At 40.0% G+C, this 19,929-nt stretch overlaps 1 long non-coding RNA gene across 1 annotated transcript; it reads left to right on the top strand.

Moving 5' to 3' along the window:
- LOC8077786 lies at nt 1,340–2,467 on the top strand. The gene is made up of 3 exons (XR_002452041.1): nt 1,340–1,830; nt 1,901–2,063; nt 2,215–2,467. It is a non-coding gene; the product is annotated as an uncharacterized LOC8077786 (long non-coding RNA).

The following is a 19,929-nucleotide window of genomic DNA, read 5'->3' as shown; positions in this document are numbered from 1 at the left end:
AGAGATAGATAAATGCTCTCAATTATACATGCAATGATAGATACTCAATTCTATATTCCATTCTATAATCAACATTGATGTTTAGCAATCCCTTCCCAGTGGTAAAAATATAAATAACGATACCTGGAATACTTCCTAGTTAAAATGCTACATCGGTATTAATCTGTGCGCTTGCAGATCTCATTCATTATTTATTTAGAAGAGCAATTGCATATTTCAATACCGCGTCTTTCATGTCATGCTGGGGATGACAACTTGGCTTAAGTGGCATGAGGGATAGGTTTGGCATTTTTGGCGCCGTTATCAGAATTAGAAAACTAAGTCTACTTTTGGTAGTGACATTAAGAATGCCGAACAATGGTTGACAGCGCTGTCAACCGTGCTTTGATTAATCAATCTGGTGTACTGTCCAATACAGTTTTCAATGTTGTAGACTACAAGAAATACATGGCTTTTTAACGTTTTTAGTATGACAATTGTAAGAATGTTACTATATCATCCATTTTGTGACATTATATTTTAGGCATAGTGACTTAGTGACAATTAAAAGTTGTATGTCACAATAAATGTCATTTAACAAGTCTGATTTTATATAGTGACAATATTTTCTATGTCACAAGGCTTATTTGTGTGTCAAAAATTATTTTATTACTTTTTTAAAAAACTTTTCATGTTGACAAGGTCTTTTGCCGCATCAACACAAGTTTTTCCTTTTTTTTCTATTTTATTTTTTATTATATCAGATCATATTTTTTGTCTTGTAGTTGGGCCACCTATTGCACTTGATATAGGCCATGTCGACACTTCTTTTTTCATGTTTTTGTCTATTTTATTTTTAAAAATTTTTTAAAAGTGAAAATAACTCATAAAAAGTTCCAATAACATATCAACCATTTTATCTAGGTTGAGGAGGATAGTGAGATTAATGTTTTCTTTTTCCATGGTATTAATGTTTTTCTTTTTGTCGGGTTCACCAAAATAGAAGTAAAAGTAGTGTCTAACAAAACATTTAATTCTTCATAGATTTTTTTAGGATGTGAACTTAAATTTGATATATGTTCTTACATATATTTTTTTTCTAACTTTTTGGATACGTAAAAACCCCAATAGAACTTATTTTCTAAGTTAAAGCATTGACTAAATCACCCATGAAAATGGCAAATCGGAACAAACTTCTAGAAATTATAAAACTCGGTGTAGCCCACTTAGCAATTCCTTGAGCCCAGCCCAGGAAAAAACCAAATAGCTGGGTGATATTATACGTCCATCTCAATAGACGGCTGAGATTTGTCCATCGAAAATGAACTCGTATAAAAGAGACCAAAACCTAGATGCGGTCACTCTTCGGATCCTCACTCTTCACTCCCTTAGGAGCCGCACTTAGGCCTGAGTGTGATGTGAGCGCCGGGACCGACCTCAAGGTAGCGGCTCTCATGGCGACGACGGCGACAACAACTGCGTGTGTGCTCTGAGATCTCGTGGCGTGTGGCGCTTGCGGCGCGCAGCTGGGTACGATGTAAGCATTGGTGGGAGCCCAGCTCGCGGCCGCTAAGGTACGAGGCCCGGGATGCGCAGATCAGCCGGAGCGGCACAACATTCAGGCCTGCCCTGCTGCACCTGGCTGGAGGAGTGCAGCATGTGGTTCCTTGTCGTCATGGCCCGCCTCGCGAGGAAGGGGAGCGCCGCATCGCGAAGGCCGCGTCAACGAAGATGACAGGGACCATGGCGGATGTCGGCCGAGCTCAGCTGGCCGTCACCATCGAGTCCCCATCAAAGAAGAAGGCTCAGAGGTGCAGCGTTCTCGCAGGGCCCTATTCCCCGAAAAAATTGGTACCTCTTCTCATCATAATAGAGTTTTTGATTCATGGTGTTGAAGCTCATATCCGTCGCTCTCAATTAGGTTCATTCTAGCAGGAGCAAAGCAAGCACGAGGAGATCCACGTCTCCTCCAGCGGCGTCCATGCCTACATCGACTATCACGACGGCGACTGCAGCAGGCGCCCCTTTGTTCAGGACTTGTTAATCTGACCATCAGAGTGTTAATGTGACCGTTTCTTTTTTCCGTAAGCATCCACTCTCCACTCCATTCGTTGGATTAAAAAAATAAATTTTGGTCAGGACTTGTCATCAGATGAATGCCGAGTATATACGACTATATTCTTGCATGAGTGTTCTTGAATTCCTTGACCTTGAGATCCTGCTGTGTGTATGCAGGAGACGGAGGAGTCTGCACTCGTCATCACCAGCATCAAGGGAAGGATCAACACGGCCGTTTGGGGGCCGCTGAACAGGACCATCATCACTGCCGGGGAGGATGCCACCATTCGCATCTGGGATTGTGTGCTACATGTATAATGAATTGGTGGATTAATGTAATGATATTGTATTTACTGTGGAGATGTTAATTTATTTGGATCTGATGTTTTATATATTGAAAAATTATATGGATGCAATTATATGGGCTGAATTGTGTGTGCTGGGAAAAAAATAGGTTGAATTTTATGGGCTTGGGAAAAATATGGGCTGAAATGTGTGGGATAAAATACAGGATGCATTGTGAGAGTAAAAAAAATATTATATGAGTTGAACTGGGCTCGAAATTTATATGGGCTGTAATTGAAAATAATGGACCAGCTAACACCACTCTAAATAGATTTCAGATCCATGAGCTATGTGGGCTTTAGTAGGCCAAAACCTATTTTGTAACATTTTTTCTCCCTGCCATGTCAGCTGCCACTTGGCAAGTCCTACGATTTTGTGACAATAAACCAATGTCATATGCTCATGACATGAACTAAACAAATGTCACATAATCATTTTATGACGCGGGCTTTTCCACGTTTTGATTTTTGTCAACTTGATGTCACAAATCTTAATTTGTAACATAAATTTCATATATTGTGACATAACTAAACGTTAAAAAGCCATGTGTTTCTTGTAATGTAGCTAGAACTTTCAAAGAAGGATAAGTGCCACCATCTTATGTGGGTCCTGCCTATCATCAGCCAGGGTCATCATTGGTTACAGCTCCATCGGCTATTACAGCCGTTGCGGGTACAAAAGCATCTTCTCCTCCAAGCACATTAGGGATCACTAATGCGCAGTCTACACCAATTACGACTAATCCATCAACGTCAGACGGGCAAATCAAACTTGCTACAGATTTATTGGCATCAGCAATGTCAGGGTCTGTTCCTCCTAATTGGTGGGGTTATGGTATGCCCCTGGAGTTTATGGCAAATAATTCTAGGACGTCTCAAGCGGCTAACATGACAGGCAAGGCTCCTATGACATCGGCACCCCCAAGCTCGCCGATAACTCAGAATCCCCAGTATTCCACAACTACTACTACAAGACCTTTTACTGGGAATTCTCAAGTGCCAACGTTCCAGATGCCTAACGCATCGGCAGATCCAATGTCGACGCAGCAAAGGTTCATGACACAACCAGGGTATGTCAATTCAATGATGATGCCCAACTATCAATCATCGGTAGGGCCTACGCCGATGAACGTTAATAATGGATGGACAGGACAGTTTGTCTTTCCACACGTGCCTCACCAGAATCATCAGGCTATTTGATTTCAGCAGGGATCGATGCATCCTGGATTTCGGAATCAAGGGTTGATCAACCAGTCGATGAATCTTGGTCAGCAAGTTGGTGGTCAGCATGCAATGGTTAATCCAATGTTCCCTAGAGATCGTGCACCACAGAGACATGTAGAAGCTTATCAGCAGGTACCAGATCCGCAGCCAGCCCATCGGCAAGATGCCGATGCTTGTTGGCTGAGGTGATGAGAGACTAATTTGGTATAAAACCCAAAGTCAACACTTACTCTTATCGGACACCGTATCCTCCTGCATACGATTTAATTCCACTTCCAAATCGGTACAAGGTACCAGATTTCACCAAGTTCTCTGGGCAGGATGATACATCGACCATGGACCATGTTAACAGGTTCATCATCTAGTGTGGGGAAGCTGCTAATAGATATGAGTTAAGGGTTCGCTTATTCTCATCGTCTTTGTCTAGATCGGCCTTTACTTGGTTTATTTCATTACCTCCCAACTCAGTCATTACTTGGGCTGATCTAAAGAAGCAATTCCACAAATATTTCTTTTCTAGAGTTCATGAAAAAAAGATTACCGATTTAGTCAGATTAAGGCAGCGTAATGATGAATCGGTTGCAAGCTTTGTGCATAGTTTACGAGATGTCAAGAAGAAATGCTATAGTCTGATTCTGGATGATCGACAGCTAGCCGATTTGGCTTTCCAAGGATTGTTGCCACACATTAAAGATAAATATGCTTCTCAAGAGTTTGAAAGTCTAAGCCATTTAGTGCAAAGGATTTCTGATGAAGATATTAGAGCTTTTGAACCTAAGAGAGCATGGAACAAAAATGTGTCATTTGTTGATGAGGCAATAAGCTCGGACTCTGATGAAGAACCAGTCATCGGCTTGGCAGAATAGGTGAAGAATAAGAAGTCGATGTCTTGCCGTTTTGGGCATAAAGAGCCAGAGAAGTTTGCATTTGATATTACCAAAGCCGATAGGATATTTGACTTTCTACTTCGGGAAGGTCCAATCAAGTTGTCGCCAAATCACGTGATTCCATCGGCTGAAGAATTAAAGAAGATTAAGTACTGCAAGTGGCATAACGCAACATCTCATAGTACAAATGAGTGTAAGGTTCTCAGGCAACAGATGCAATCGACTATAGAGTCTAGGAGAATTAAGTTTGATAGCTCCAAAGCTCAAAAGCCAATGAAGATCGATCAACATCCTTTTCCCTACAAATATGTTGGATGCTAAGGGAAAGACCAAAGTATTGACTTTAGAGGCAGCCGAAAGGAACGCATCGATGGATCCTCAGCACCAGATTACTGCTGATGATGCCAAAGGCAAAGGTTTGATCCAGGAAGGGACCAGCTTAGGAAGGCCTCCCCGATCTGGAATTGTGAGAACTCATAGAAGGCATTAGGAGACCTGGCAGCAACGTGAAGATCGGTGTCGGTGCCAACAAGGAGATCGTCGCCGGGAGGAAGAAAAACGCCGACAAGAGTGGAATCGGCATAAGGATCACTAGAACTGCCCGTTCTTCATCCACTGTTGGGAGCAAAATATCAAGCTACCCACTGTTAGAGACTGCCCTGAGTGCAATGGCTATGATCGGTATGATAAACCAAACCGGCATTATCAGAACAATGATCGGCGTTTTTATGGGCTGATTAGAGGAAGAGCTTCAGTTCATGATCGGCTGGGGGGCAGGCTCAGTGTGCATGATAGGCTTGGTGAACGTGTCGGTTATTTTCCTAGGAACCAAGAAGGGCTTGAAGAGATGGCAGATGCACGAGTTCTCGATGAATTCATATTTTATAGAGACGCTAATACTTATCAGGTGGAATCAAGGGAAGATCATCGTCAATCGGTTAGACAACCACAACTTCCTCCATGGTGTCTAGAGGGATTAACTAGGACGCAGAAAAGAAGGCTACAGCGAGAGCGACGAGAAGAGTTGAGTAAAGGTGAAAATTATGCTAAGTCTGGAGATCAGCAACAGTCGGATCCTAAAGGAAAAGGGCCATCGGCAGATGTTAATACGGCGTTCATGTTGCCAATGGAGTTCCTTGCGCCTTTCCGTGATGATGAGGGAACGGATTTTTCTGACCCGATAGCTCAGTTGGCTTTGGATCTGATGACGGCTATCTTTGAAAAGCCCGTTGATAATGAGAGACAACATCTTAAAGCTTTGTTTGTCAAAGGCAGGGTCGATGGGCAACCGATGACCAAGATACTTGTTGATGGTGGGGCTGCTATCAATATTATGCCATATGCAGTCTATCGGAAGCTTGGCAAAGGGGATCAAGATTTAACCAAGACCGACATGATGTTAAAGGATTTTCAAGGAAATATGTCTCCAGTAAAGGGAGCCATATGTGTTGAGTTGACTATCGGCAGCAAAACCTTGCCGACAACTTTCTTCGTCATCAGTGGAAAGGGTGCTTATAATCTATTGTTGGGGAGAGATTGGATCCATGCCAATTATTGTATCCCATCTACAATGCACCAATGCTTGGTTCAGTGGGTAGGTGACAAGATTGAAATTGTTCCGGGAGACTCTTCTTATGTCATCGCATCGGCAGAAGCAGATACTTATGAAAGGACTAGATGCATTTCAGGGGAGATTTGGGAAAAGTATTTTCTCAAAGTTGCCAATTATGAAATTCCACTGATCCAAGCAGTCGGTTCTGACGAAGTGTTTTAATGGATAGGTTCGCCGATGATGGAAAATTAGGCCAGGGGTTTACATCGGCCGATGATTTGGCAGAACTAGATATAGGTAATGGTGATAGTCCAAGGCCTACTTTTATTAGTGCTAAGTTAGATTCTGAGTGTAAGAAACAGTTAACCGATTTGTTAAAGGAATATACAGATTGCTTTGCTTGGGATTATACTGAGATGCCTGGTTTAGAGCGATCTATTGCTGAGCATCGGTTACCTATCAAATCTGGATTTTGGCCACATCAGCAGCCAGCTCACCGATGCAATCCTAATCTATGAATTTTATCTTTCATGAGTTCATCGGCAAGCTGGTGGAAATTTACATTGACGATGTGGTGGTTAAGTCTGGGGATTTCACAAAGCATCTTACCGATCTGCGAAAAGTGTTGGAGTGCACAAGGAAACATGGTTTGAAGATGAATCCTAATAAATGTGCATTTGGTGTATCGGCAGGGCAATTTCTTGGTTTCATGGTGCATCAGAGAGGAATTGAAATTAGTAGGAGATCTATTGATGCCATCAACAAAATAGTTGCTCCCACCAACAAAACTGAACTCCAATCTCTGATCGGTAAGATAAATTTTATCAAGCGATTTATATCTAACTTGTCTGGTAAGATTTGTGCTTTTAGCCCTTTACTTAAGTTAAAAGCCGATCAAGAGTTTGTGTGGGGAAAAGAGCAACAATCAGCATTGGACGAAATCAAGAATTATCTGACAAATCCTCCAGTTCTAATTCACCTCAGCAAGGACAGCCTTTCAAATTGTATTTGTCTACCGATAGGATGGTCATCGGTTCGGTTTTGATTCATGAATTTGAAAGGAAGGAGCATGTGATTTATTATTTAAGTAGAAGACTGATTGATGCTAAGACCAGGTATTCGGCAATTGAAAAGTTATGTTTGTGCTTATACTTTTCATGTGTGAAGTTGAGACATTATTTGCTATCGGCCGAATGCACTGTTATATGCAAAGATGATGTAGTCCGATACATGCTATCTATGCCGATTATGAGTGGTAGAATCGGTAAATGGATTTTGGCACTGTCGGAATTTGACCTACGTTACGAATCGGCTAAGGCAGTTATAGGGTAGATTATGGCCGATTTTGTGACTCAGCATTGCGGTGTAGTGGGGACTTTGGAAATTGTTCCATGGACGCTCTTCTTTGATGGATCTACGTGTGACCGGGGGGGCAGGAATCGGTATAGTACTAATTTCTCCTCAAGGAAAGAAGTATGAGTTCTCTTTGACGATTGTTGCCACGTCAATGAATAATCAAGCTGAGTATCAAGCTTTGATCAAAGGGCTGGAATTGTTAAAAGAGGTTCATGCTGATGCTGTTGAAATCTTCAGTGATTCTATGCTTGTTATAAATCAATTAGCTAGAATTTATGAATGTCGAAGCGAGGTCTTAATAACCTATTATGAAAAGAGTATGCAACTATTGAAGGAATTCAAGGATTTCCAATTAGAGCATGTTCCTCAATTACATAATGAGGAGGCTAATCAGTTGGCTCAGCATGCCTCGGGATATCAACCCATATTGAACGCGTTATCGTCAATCAGTGCTGATGATTGGAGAAAGGAGATCATTGATTATTTGAAAGATCCATCTAAAAAGGTTGAGAGGTGTGTCAGGTTTTAAGCTACTGTTGACGGTCCTTAAGTACCAAATATAATCAGCAAACAAACAAAGAAGAGGATCCAAATACAGCCAACACCTAAAGTTAGGGTTTTATCTGACAGAATTCCACGAGTTTTGGTGTTTGTCTATTTCTGCTGGGGGTTATCAGGAATTATGGAAGAAAGGCCCACACGTCGGGTTTACATAGAGATATTAACGTGTCGTGCAATTTTCTGTCATCTAGAAGACTCCAGAAGCCATAGGAACGAACGGGAGGCCGAGCGAGTTCGGGGGCAGGGCGCCTGCCCTCCCCCTTGGGTGCCCGCCCAGCTACAGAGTCCAATCAGGACTCTATTCGGGGATTATGCTCCACCGACCTAAAGGATCAAGAATAACTGTTCAATCAATGTCGGTTTGATCCGACGGCCCAGATTCACTTGAGGGGACTATATAAGCAGACCCCGTGGCCCCTAGAGGAGGCACCCCTTGATCCCTATTCATTATTCATATATAGAGCAAAAGCTAGGGTTTGGAGATGAGAGCTCTCCTCTCATCTCTAAACTAGAGTAGATCTAGATAGTAGCGAGATGGAGAGCGAGGGAGGATTGGAGGAGAGGCCGGCCTGTCGGTTCTTCCTCCGGTTGTACTTCGTCATGATCAAGCTCTAATCAAGCTTGCTCATGGGATGACTCTGGTAATCTACTTCTAATTCATTATGCAATTACTAATCATGTATGTTCTGGTTCACAACTCTTTTGAGTACTTCTAATCTATAGGACCCTATAGGTTAGAGTTGTATTATAGGTGTAAGCGTGGTGCTTAGACCTAGATTACTTGTGGATATCCCCTGTCTAGCTGGATCGTGTGGTAGGCCACGTATGTGACAGTTACGTTGGTCCCCTGTAGTCGACCTCCTGTTAGCAGGATGGGTAGGGTTTATCGGCCTATGGATAAGCATCCTTTGTGGTGTATTCTTATCACGTGGTTCGTCCCAGACTTAGACATACACCTTTGAAGTAGAGAAACCATAGTTATCCTCTCTATTCTGCTACCATCGCCCATATACTTGATTGCTCTACTCTCTATTCCCATATTATCACTCATTGTTATCTTACCTTTAATATTGTTCTTATTCAATTCTATCATCTTTCCTATTTACACTTATCTATCTATCTTGGTTAAGTTAGAGTGTAGTTGGTTCTCCCGTTTCCCTGTGGATACGATAAAACCTTTAACCGGGTAAAAGCTACAACGGTATCCGTGCGCTTGTGGATTTATCTGTGTGCGTATAAATACCATAGTACACTCTAGTGTCATGCTGGGGATGACAACTGGTGTTAGCAAGTGTCAACAAGCATTTTTGCCGCCGTTGCCGGGGAGACGGTTGCTGAGTTGACTACGAACTAGATTAATCATTTTCTAAAAAAGTAAAAATAATAAAAATATATATATATTCTTTTCCTTTTATCCTTTGCCTCATCTCTGCTATTCTTTCTTCTTATCTAATCCTTGATCTCTGGTCTATCATGAATTCAAACATGTCTATCTATGAATTTCATAGACCTACGGGCACACATCTCGAACCACCAAAATCTTCAAAGCCTATCATAGCATCTAGTTTTTAGAATTTGTTCAAAAACAACCTTTCTCAGGAGAAAGTGAGGAAAACCCATACACCCACCTAAGAGAGTTTTATTGAGTCTGTGACCTCCTTCGCATAGAAGGCATGTCCGATGAGACCCTTAAATGGAAGCTCTTTCCGTTCTCTTTAATAGGAAAAGCTAGACATTGGTATAAACTCAAAGTAATTGGAAGGAGTTACATAATAGTTTTCTTTTAAAATATTTTCCAATCTCTAAAGTGGCGGAACTTCGGCGTGAGATTATTTCTTTTAGACAACTGGAAGAAGAATCTCTTTGCAAATCATGGGACCGCTTTATTAACCTTACTCTCACTGGCCCAAAGCTTTCTATTCCACAAGAAGTTCTTCTAATTCACTTTTTTGAGGGCCTTAGTATGGAAAATAAGCAAACATTGAATACAGCCTCCGGAGGATCTTTCCACCACCTATCCGCTAGTGAAGCTTGGAATTTGATTGATTTAATGAGCGGAAAATCTTCTAGCTTTTGTATCCCTGAGAAAGAGAATAAACCAGTTCCTAGACAAGAAGAAGAAGTTTCAATAGCCAGATCACAACCACTTAAATTCCAAACTTTAGCTATGGATCCTAAACCATCAATATCTCAAAATTCTCCAAGGGAGGAAGGAATTCCGACCTTAAATCTTTCAGATACAGATGGTTTAGACTTTTGGTTCCATAAGAAACCTTTAAGCAGGGATAATCCAAGTCCTCGCAATAATGGTTCTCTTAGGGAATGTCCTAGTTCCTGTTATGAAGAAGTCGAAGATGACATATCAAGTGAAGGAGAGCTAAGCCATATAGAAAATTCTAACACCTCCCCTTTCCTGGTCACAAGTTCTAAATGGCTAGAATGTGTAGAATGGATGGATAAGGAAGAAGCCTTAATGGATTCTGACTTTGGCTCAATTTCAAATGGTGAGTTCTTGACTCCCTTTGATGATGGGATTCATCCAACTATAGAAGAGGACATAAGTGAGACCAATCCAGGAGAAACTCTGAACATTCAGATTGGAGACGAAGATAACATTAATGAGCATGGAATTTATTTCATAGCCACTTCGTTCACTCCATGCTGATATGCAACATCTTCCTTTCTATTGGTTTCTCCAACATCACCACATTTGAGATGTCCAAGCCCCTCTTCCTTTCTATTTATAAAAACTTTAAAAGGGCGGTTGTCGATGCATATGTCTATAATAAATATTGCAGATCTCGTTGAGTTGATCTTGATATAGGTCAGCATTGGAAGGGAAACCACTTCGCCGACATAAATTGATGGTTTCCCAAGGACAAGCTTAGTGTCCTAAAATAAGCACTGATCAGATCGTAACATGAGCTTTTAGTTATTTACAACATTACCTTGTGTATTGAGCATATAAGGATAACTGTAAAATATTCCTTCGGGTATTCTTGTCACTAACCTTTCTAGGATTGGAGCAAGAAGAACGGATGAATGACAAGCACAAGGTATGTCCAACCGATCATCATACAACATGGAATTAAATTCATCCAAACTTGAATTTTTCAAAATTCAAGCTTGGGGGAATACTTTACATAAAAACATCCTTTGCCATGTTGCTATATTGGTTGTCCCTACCTTGTGCTACATGCTCAATTTGTTAAGTACTAATCACACTACTTCATCTCCACTTGAGTAGATCTCTATAAATACTGTCATGCTACCTTTGTCTATTTACTATCAAGTGTTGGTTTGGAAGTACTCGACATACTTCTATTGGCTTTAAATTAAGCATGGTGCTTAGGTTAAACAACCTTCCTTAATCTGATTAGACATGGAGTCTAGTTTGGTTATTGAACTAAAAACTGCTTGAGTAGATATTGGTATATTTTGTCGGACTAACCCCTGCAGGAAAACTTTCAATATCAACCTGGGAAGTCCTGAGATAAACTCACATTGAAGACAAAGAGAGAGACACATGAAGTTTAACAATTTACACAAGGAGGACATAGAGATGATCCATGGAAGGAGACTAAGTACATAAATAGGATACACAGCCACTACGAATGGGAAGCTTCCACAAGGAGAGATGGTACCATCACTCTTCAAGTAAGGTAACATCTTAAGATATCTGACTATCACTTTTATAAGCTTCTCCTTGGTTCTGGCGTTCACATAAATAAAGAGACAAACATGTATGATTTACAACACCAAATTAAACAACCCAACTGATTCGACATGTTTAGTCCTTTAATCTTTGTTCCTAGTACTACCTCCATGATCCCACACTCCTAATCATATGAGCTAAAATGTTACATATTCAATCTTTGAGAGATATAAAGAAAAAGACATATACATAGATAGATTATCTCTCCATAAGGTTGAGCGATCTAATCTGACAAATGTTATAAGTGCTACACTCATGAACTTATCATTCATCAACTTTGTCTTGCTCACTATGCTTAAGGTTAGAGAAGAACAAATACACTTTTGGTTCTGTTGGTGTTTTCCAGCAACAGGACCTATGCACTTGATCTCTGCCTTGTCTCTATGAGCAGGTACACTTCGAGCAAAACATGGAGGAGTTTTATAACTCTCAGACTCTACCAAGTGAAGCACCTAGATCTACGAGCACAAACACACTGAGCAGGATGCTGCCAACGCCGCACTTCGAACTGCTGGGCAAACAAAGAACATGGGCACTACTACAGAATGAGGCATTGGTCGATGCCCAAAATGGCCAAAAACCTCGGCCTTTTTGCGGCCCGGGGTTAAAGACCCCTTTAGCACCGGCCAGCGCCACGGGCCGAGGCTAACCCTTTAGCACCGGTTTGTGGTACAAATCGGTGCTAAAGGGTCACCCTTCAGCACCGGTTTTTGCCCTGAACCGGTGCTAATGGTCCGCTTTATAGGCCGGATCCTCTCTGCCCATTTGAAACCGAGAGCACCATTCACTATTGTTGTTCTTGGAGCTTCTTCTTCCTTGTTCTTCATTTGTTCTTCATCTCCGACGCCCATCGTTGATCTTCTTCGACTCCGTCATCGTTTCTTCGTGTTTGGAGGTGACTAACTTTTGTCTTTCTTGTCTTTTTCATATTGTTTTTGGCTTGTGATGTTCCCATTATTTTTAGCTCAAATCCACTTTGTTATTTTGAATCATTCACATGAATTAGTATCCATATATATATATCATATTTCATGGTTGACCTAGTATTAATGTAGTTTGCAAGAATGAATTATAGTATCTTTTTATGATCTTAGAAAGTAGGATAGTTCAAAATAATTGGTTTCTTAATATCACTTGATTTATTTTTATTACTACATAATGTCCATTGTATCATACATGTTTAGTAGTAAATGTGGAATTTATAATTGTTTAAAAATGAGTATGGATAGTAGATGGCAACCGTGACCGGGTCTTCGGTCTCTCAACGGGTTCAAAAGCGATACCGGCCAGAACTCCCTCTCATTACTTGTGGCAAGTGTGGGCAGAAGATTGTGATGGAGTACAAAGTGTCGAAAGAGGGAGTAAACAAGGGTCGTATATTCTACAAGTGTGTGGATTGTAATGTGAGTTATTTCCAGACATTTGCTTATATATGTGCATATTTTTTTAAATGATATTAATTAAACTTTTGATTCTCTCTTTTAATTTCAGTGGGACGGTACCGGCAGATGTACAGGTTGGTACTGGGAGGAAGAATACATTGAACACATTAAGAAATCTTTTGCACAGGTGGTTGAGGCTGAAGGTGGTGAGACAGTGAGCCGACGAAAGGAGTTCAATGATGTTGATCAAGCGAATGATCTATCTATTATAGTTGGGATCGGACGCGAACTAATTATGTTGCTTAAGTGCATTTTAGTTTTGGTTTTTTTAGTGCTAGTTGCGATTGTATTTGTTGTAGCTAAGCTTTCCTGAATTAATCAACTATGTATCTTAGACATGTTGTGCAATAAGATGAGAAACTATATGTGTGCATGGTTTTCATAATATATATGTTATATTTAATGCAGATGGTAACACGTAATTGGATGTATAATGCCGATCGGCGCTCCGAAGAGTTCATTAATGGCATGCACTATTTCTTAAGTGTGGCCGAGACAAATAAGAGGGACGGTTTCATGTGCTGTCCATGTGCCGTGTGCAAGAATTTGACGGAATATTCTAACTCAAGAACTCTTCATTCGCACTTATTAAAGTCTGGTTTCATACCAACTATATTTGTTGGACCAAACATGGAGAAAGCGAGATTATAATGGATGAAGGTGAAGAAGAAGAAGAAGAATTGGACCATGCCAATATTATTGCTCAGTACGGTGGCTTCAATGATGTTGCAATGGGGGGAGATAATGAAGAAGAGGTCGCGACAGAAGATGATTGGGGCAATGATGCTTTTGGTGATGCCATCTGTGATGCATAAAGAGAATGTGAAAGTGATAAAGAGAAAGCTAAGTTCGAGCGCATGCTAGAGGACCACAGGAAATCGCTATATCCCACCGCTGAAGAGGGGCAAAAAAAGCTGGGTACCACACTGGAATTGCTGCAATGGAAGGCAAAGAATGGTACATCTGACAAGGCATTTGGGTAGTTATTGAAGATCATAAAAAAGATGCTTCCGAAAGGCAACGAATTGCCCACCACTACATATGAAGCAAAACAGGTTGTCTGCCCTTTGGGATTAGAAATCCAGAAGATACACGCATGTCCTAATGACTGCATCCTCTACCGTGGGGAGGAATACGAGAATTTGGATGCATGTCCAGTATGTAAGGCATCACGGTATAAGATTAGACGAGATGATCCTGGCGATGTTGAGGGTGAAGAACATCATAGGAAGAAAATTCCTGCCAAGGTTATGTGGTATGCTCCTATAATACCACGATTAAAACGTCTGTTCAGAAATAAGGACAATGCAAAGTTGTTGCGGTGGCATAAAGAAGACTGTAAGATAGACAATATGCTGAGACACCCTGCTGATGGATCCCAGTGGAGAGCGATAGACAGAGAATTCCTAGATTTTGCAGATGATGCTAGAAACTTGCGGTTCGCCTTAAGTACAGATGGTATGAATCCTTTCGGTCAGCAGAGCAGTAGTCACAGCACTTGGCCAGTTACTCTATGTATCTACAACCTTCCTCCATGGCTATGCATGAAGCGGAAGTTTATTATGATGCCGGTGCTTATCCAAGGACCGAAGCAACCTGGCAATGACATAGATGTCTACCTAAGGCCATTAGTTGAGGAACTTCAACTTTGACCAGCGAGCATTGCTGTTTGTAATAATCAATGATTGGCCAGCTTTGAGTAATCTTTCAGGCCAGTCAAACAAGGGATATAATGCATGCACACATTGTTATGAAGACCTTGACTGTGTATTTTTGAAAAAATGTCGAAAGGTCGTGTACCTTGGCCACCGTCGGTTTCTTCCTGTGAACCACCCAGTACGAAAGAAAGGCAAGCATTTTAAAGGCAAGGCAGGCCACCGGACCAAACCTATCAATCGAACCGGGGATGATGTACTCGAAATGGTCAAGGATATAAAACTGGTATTTGGAAAGGGACGAGGCAGCGAACCTATTCCCAAGGATGCTAAGGGACACATACCCATGTGGAAGAAGAAATCCATATTTTGGGAGCTACCTTACTGGAATGTCCTAGAGGTCCGCAACACGATCGACGTGATGCATCTGACAAAGAATCTTTGTGTGAACTTGCTCGGATTCATGGGTGTCTACGGGAAGTCTAAGGATTCACTTGAAGCACGACAAGACTTGCAGCGCATGAAAGAACGAGACAACCTGCATCCAGAGAAGATAGATGATGGACGTCATTACTTAAGCCCTGCTAGCTACACTCTGAGGAAAGAAGAGAAGGAAAGCATGTTTGAATGTCTTAGCAGCATCAATGTCCCATCTGGATTCTCCTCCAATATCAAGGGAATAATTAATGTGCTAGAGAAGAAATTCCTGAACTTGAAGTCCCATGACTGTCACGTTCTAATGACGCAATTGCTGCCGGTGGTTTTAAGAGGAATTTTACCTCCACACGTACGTCTAGCCACCGTAAAGCTATGTGCATTCCTCAATGCAATTTCTTAGAAGGCAATCAATCCAGAGCAACTAGCTACTCTGCAGAATGATGTCATTCAATGTCTCGTCAGCTTTGAGTTGGTGTTCCCTCCATCCTTCTTCGATATCATGACACACCTCCTAGTTCATCTGATCAAAGAGATTCGTATTCTCGGTCCTGTGTTCCTACACAACATGTTCCCCTTTGAGAGATTCATGGGTGTCCTAAAGAAATATGTCCATAGTTGTTCTCGGCCAGAAGGAAGCATTGCCAAGGGCTACGGAACTGAGGAGGTCATAGAGTTCTGTGTTGACTTTATTCCAGACCTTGACCCAATTGGCATTCCTGAATCTCGACACGAGGGCAGACTCAGTGGAAAGGGAACACTTGGGAAGAAAACATATATTGGTACGGGAGACGATTACTTCAATAAAGCACACTACACAGTTCTCCAGAACTCCTCATTGGTGGAACCATATGTTGAGGTACACAAAGATTTCCTACGGTCCTAGTGGCCTAGGAAGAATGAAGCTTGGATAATGCGTCAGCACATGGAAACTTTTGGCGATTGGTTGCGCAAAAAATGTCAAGGTGATGAAAACATTGATGAGCAGCTTTATTTGTTGGCCAGGCAACCATCATGGCATGTCCTCACGTACAAAGGGTACGAGATAAATGGTAACACATTTTACACAGTTGGCCAAGATAAAAGGAGCACCAACCAAAATAGTGGTGTACGCGTGGATGCCATGGATCCAAATGGGAACAGACAAACATATTATGGACGCATAGAAGACATATGGGAACTAGTCTATGCAGCTAATTTTAAAGTTCCTTTGTTCCGGTGAAAATGGGTGAAGATGACCGGAGGTGGGGTAACAGTCGACAAGGAGTATGGGATGACAACCGTGGACCTTAACAATAGTGGGTTCAAAGATGAACCATTCGTCCTTGCTGTAGACGTGAGTCAGGTGTTCTATGTCAAAGATATGTCTACGAAACCAAAGAGAGGAAAAAATGATGACCACTCAATCATCAATGAGCCAAAGCGCCACATTGTCCTTTATGGGAAAAGAAACATTGTCAGAATTGAGGACAAGTCAGACATGTCAGGTGATTACGAAAGGGATGATCGAATTCCGCCCTTCATAGTCAACAAAGACCCAAGCATTCTGTTAAACAATGAGGATACTCCATGGTTAGGGCAGGATCTTAACCAAGGGTCATACGTTAAGAAGAAGTTCAGTGTTGTGTCGGCTTAACATAAAGTCATGTATGTGTTGTAACAAACTTTGTATGAAACTATATTTGAGAATTGTGAATTTTGATGAGTGTAACAAACTATAAAGTCATGTTTAATATTGGTATTCATGACTTTTCCATTCGAGACCATCTAGGGTTCCGAAACCGCTGCGTGGCTATGAATTCTCTGAAAATTCAAAATTCAGTGGTCCAAACTTTTCCAAATGGAAAGTTGACCATTAGACAAAATGTAGAACTTGATGACTGTAACAAACTTTGTATTAATGACTTTTCATTTGGGACCATCTAGGGTTCGGTCAAAGGGTGTTTTTGTAAAAACCAATGCTTTGACTTTGGTCAAACTTGATCAAATGGCCCATTTGATGACTTCAAATGAAATAATTTTGAATATAAAGTTGTTAGAGATCATCAAGATCTACATTTTATATATTGTCTATTTTTTCATTTGGATATTTTTGAGCCAATCCTAAGCACATTTCTTTAAAATCCAAGATAAGTTTTGGTCAAACTTGGTCAAATGACAAACTAAATTACTTAAAATGAAAAACTTTTGAATACCAAGTTGTTAGATATCATCAAGATCTAAACTTTTTATATACACAACTTTTCCATTTGAGAAAGTTTAAGTTAACAATACCCACCAAATCTTGAATCTCACACAAACTATATGAAACTATATGTGTCAATTGTGGATTTTCAACTACACCTTCGCAAAACTTTCTCAAATGCAAAAATGGTCTATATATGAAATGTAGATTTTAATGAGTGGAACAATATTGGTATTCATGACTTTTCCATTCGAGACCATCTAGGGTTCCGAAACTGCTGCGTGGCTATAAATTCTCTGAAAATTCAAAATTCAGTGGTTCAAACTTTTCCAAATGCAAAGTTGACCATTAGACAAAATGTAGAACTTGATGAGTGTAATAAACTTTGTATTAATGACTTTTCGATTTGGGACCATCTAGAGTTCGGTCAAAGGGTGTTTTTGTAAAAACCAATGTTTTGACTTTGGTCAAACTTGATCAAATGGCCCATTTGATGACTTCAAATGAAATAATTTTGAATATAAAGTTGTTAGAGATCATAAAGATCTACATTTTATATATTGTCCATTTTTTCATTTGGATATTTTTGAGCCAATCCTAAGCACGTTTCTTTAAAATCCAAGACGAGTTTTGGTCAAACTTGGTCAAATGACAAACTAAATTACTTAAAATGAAAAACTTTTGAATACCAAGTTGTTAGATATCATCAAGATCTAAACTTTTTATATACACAACTTTTCCATTTGAGAAAGTTTAAGTTAACAATACCCACCACATCTTGAATCTCACACAAACTATGTGAAACTATATGTGTCAATTGTGGATTTTCAACTACACCTTCCCAAAACTTTCTCAAATGCAAAAATGTTCTATATATGAAATGTAGATTTTGATGAGTGAAACAATATTGGTATTCATGACTTTTCCATTCGAGACCATCTAGGGTTCCGAAACCGCTGCGTGGCTATGAATTCTCTGAAAATTCAAAATTCAGTGGTACAAACTTTTCCAAATGGAAAGTTGACCATTAGACAAAATGTAGAACTTGATGAGTGTAACAAACTTTGTATTGATGACATTTCCATTTGGGACCATCTAGGGTTCGGTCAAAGGCTGTTTTTGTAAAAACCAATGCTTTGACTTTGGTCAAACTTGATCAAATGGCCCATTTAATGACTTCAAATGAAATAATTTTAAATATAAAGTTGTTAGAGATCATCAAGATCTACATTTTATATATTGTCCATTTTTCCATTTGGATATTTTTGAGCCAATCCTAAGCACATTTCTTTAAAATCCAAGACGAGTTTTGGTCAAACTTGGTCAAATGACAAACTAATTACTTAAAATGAAAAACTTTTGAATACCAAGTTATTAGATATCATCAAGATCTAAACTTTTTATATACACAACTTTTTATATATTTTTATATGATAAATAGATTTTTTTATTTGATGAAAACTATACCCTACTAGCATTCCGAGTAATAAATAACAAAAATAAAAAGTTTAACGTCAATATGATGTGAAAATAGATTTCCAGTTGATTGCATATAGTTTTTGTAAATTTATTCGAATAATATATTTTTGCATTAACAAAATACTAAACATTTCTTACAAAATTTTTGCAAATTATAAAAATACAGCAAGATATTTAAGTTTAAAAATTTTAATGTGTACATTAAAAAAATTACAATATATGTCACTGTTTAAAAAATATTATGCAAAATATTTAATTTACTATACGATTTATAATATAAACTGTATATATAAACACTTTATAAACCCTAAACTAAAAAACAGGGTCTTTAGAACCGGCTCATAATGGGAACCGGTGCTAAAGGGCCCTAAAAATTTCAGGAGCCCGCCCTAGCGCGCGCAGGACCCTTTATCACCGGTCCGTGGCTGGAACCGGTGCTAAAGGGTCCGCCCCTATATATGTGCGCAGGAGTCCTGGATCCGGCAGTTCATCTTCGTCTTCGTCGAGCAGCCCTCGTCTCCAGCGCTGCCGGCCGTTTATCTGCCCGCGACATTGTCTCCAGCGCCGCCGTGCCGCCGTGCCGCCGTCTCCAGCGCCGCCGCCGCGGCCACCATCTCCACCAGCGCCGTTGCTGACCACACCACCGATCCGGCCATCTCTACGTACTCCGGCCATCTCTCTACGTACTCGATCCGGCCATCTGTCGCTATACGTACTAGACCACACTGAATTGTTATGAATTATAATATATTAAGTATACTACAAAAATGAATGAATGTTATATATATATGTATAATACATGTATATTATGAATTATTGTAGTGTTTTAAATTGTATATATATTTAAGTATATATATATATAAAATAATGCATGCTAGTATATTATGAATTGTAGTGTTTTGAATTGTTATGAATTGTATATATATTTAAGTATATATACACTAAAAAATAATGCATGCTAGTATATTATGAATTGTTATGAATTGTATTACTTTTTAGTATATTATTCTAGTATATTATAAATTGTAGTGTTTTGTATATATTATTCTAGTATATT

The sequence above is a fragment of the Sorghum bicolor genome, chromosome 4 (assembly GCF_000003195.3).
Source record: "Sorghum bicolor cultivar BTx623 chromosome 4, Sorghum_bicolor_NCBIv3, whole genome shotgun sequence".
NCBI classification, from domain to species: domain Eukaryota; kingdom Viridiplantae; phylum Streptophyta; class Magnoliopsida; order Poales; family Poaceae; genus Sorghum; species Sorghum bicolor.
The sequence above is the reverse complement of the archived record's forward strand: the minus strand, read 5'-3'. Positions and strand labels throughout refer to the sequence as shown.